Source organism: Hevea brasiliensis, chromosome 10 (genome assembly GCF_030052815.1).
Source record: "Hevea brasiliensis isolate MT/VB/25A 57/8 chromosome 10, ASM3005281v1, whole genome shotgun sequence".
Lineage (NCBI taxonomy): Eukaryota > Viridiplantae > Streptophyta > Magnoliopsida > Malpighiales > Euphorbiaceae > Hevea > Hevea brasiliensis.
In genome coordinates, this window is record NC_079502.1 from 92,946,080 (window position 1) to 92,948,320 (window position 2,241).

The 2,241-nt window shown below is 38.8% G+C and overlaps 1 non-coding gene across 1 annotated transcript; it reads left to right on the plus strand.

The window, feature by feature from the left end:
- Positions 1 to 1,728: 1,728 nt before the first annotated feature.
- Positions 1,729 to 1,835, plus strand: LOC131170175 (small nucleolar RNA R71). Its single transcript, XR_009141112.1, has one exon. It is a non-coding gene; the product is annotated as a small nucleolar RNA R71 (small nucleolar RNA).
- Positions 1,836 to 2,241: the final 406 nt, after the last annotated feature.

Here is a 2,241-nt window from a genome sequence, read left to right on the forward strand (position 1 = left end):
TCTTCATCTATCACATCAACTCTCAAGCATGAGTTTGAATCATCTTTCTTTTTCATTGCTTGAAACAAATTGAATTCTATTTTCTCTTCCCCAACTTCTAATGTAAGCCTCCCATTTTTTACATCAATCACAGCTCCAGCAGTAGCAAGGAAAGGTCTACCAAGAATAAAAGGAATGTGTACATCCTCCTCCATCTCCAATACCACAAAATCCACTGGTATGAAAAATTTCCCAACTTTCAGAGGAACATTCTCAACTACCCCAATTGGAAATTTAATAGACCTATCTGCTAACTGTAGTGATATGGTAGTAGGCTTCATTTCTCCAATCTTCATTTTCTCATAGATAGATAATGGCATCAGACTAACACTGGCTCCAAGATCGCATAAAGCCTTATCTATCGATATCCCCAATGTGACATGGTATGGAGAAACTCCCGGGATCTTTCGGTTTGGGTGGAAGCTTATTTTGCAAAATAGCACCGCTTTCTTCCGTGAGAGTTCTGAGATCAAATTCCTCCAATTTCTTCTTGTTAGATAAAATCTCCTTCAAAAATTTGGCATATGAAGGCATTTGTGCTAAGGCATCAGTGAAAGGAATAGTCACATGCAAAGACTTCAATACCTCCAAAAACTTCCCAAATTGTTTATCCAATTTTGCTTTCTGAAACCTTTGTGGAAATGGTAAAGGTGGCATGTGGGCTTTAGGTGCAACATATTTAGGTTCTTCCTCTTTGCTCTAGGTTCTTCCTCTTTGCTCTCCCTCTCCTTACTTCCTTTTTCTTCCACTGAATTTTCTTTCTCAGCTTCAATTCTAACTTCAGCTTCAGTTTTTTCATCTCCTTCTCTGCTTTTCTTTTCTTCAACTTTCTCTTCAATCTTTTTATCTCCATTCTCCAATATTTTTCCACTTCTCAATGTAATAGCCTTGCAATGCTCCCTTGAATTTTCTGGTTGGCTAGGAAGCTTCCCAAATGCTTTGTTACTTGAAGAGCTAGCTTGTTGAGCTATTTGATTCTCTAACATCTTGTTGTGTGTTGCCATTTGATCCACTTTAGATGCTAATTGAGAAATCATTTCTTGTTGACTTTGATGGCTCACAAGTAGAGTTTCAATCATAGATTCCAATCTAGCTGTCTTGTCTAGTTGTGCTTGTTGTGGTAGAGGTGGAGCAGGTACATTTTGAGGTTTAGAAATTCCAGGAGGGGGACCTCTATTCTGCTGAAAATTCTGATTTTGCCCTTGTCTACCTCCCCATGAGAAATTGGGGTGGCTTCTCCATGCTGGATCATAAGTTGCAGAAAATGGGTTACCACCTGGTCTTTGATTGTAGTTCCCCACATAATCCACTTGCTCACTTGAAAAATCTTGATTTAGTGCAGAAAAATCTGCTGCACAATTGACATTTGCAGCTCCAACTTCTACTGAATTACTAGAACCTCCGGTTGAAGAATCTACTTTCATGCTTAGCTTGTCCATTTTCCTTGTCAAAGCATCAAACTTAGCATTAATCATATTCATGGCATCAAGCTCAAACATACCAGCTGGTTTCTTGATCTCATTCCTCTCACAACTCCATTGGTAGTTGTTATAAGCAATTTTATCAAGAGCAGAAAAAGCTTCATCTTCAGATTTCTCCATAAGGTCACCTCCAGAAGATGCATCAATCGTACTCCTAATGGCTGGTGAAACTCCATTGTAAAAGTGTTGAACAAGCATCCACTTAGGAATCCCATGATGTGGACATCTCCTTTGCAAATCCTTGTACCTTTCCCATGCTTCATACAAGCTCTCATCATCTCTAGGTTTAAAAGAAGTCAGCTCATTTCTCAGCTTAGTTGTCTTGCTTGGTGGAAAATATTGGGCTAAAAATGCTTGAGAAAGTTCATCCCATGTTGTGATAGAACCCGGTGGCAAAGAATGTAACCACTCTCTAGCTTGGTCCTTCAGAGAAAAAGGAAATAATCTGAGTCAAATTGCATCATCAGAAACTCCATTTATCTTCAACATATCGCTGATCTCAAGAAAGTGTGCTAGATGCACATGTGGACTTTCACTTGGATTTCCTCCAAATTGTGATTGTTGTACCATTTGACAGTCTGAGCTTGATTCAAAATTATTAGCTTCTACTCTTGGTCTTGTAATACTTGGCATGAAATCTCCAATGTTAGGATAGGCATGATCTTTCACAGAGCGATTGTTATTGTTGTTGTTGTTGGCCATTTCTTCTTGTAATTCCTCT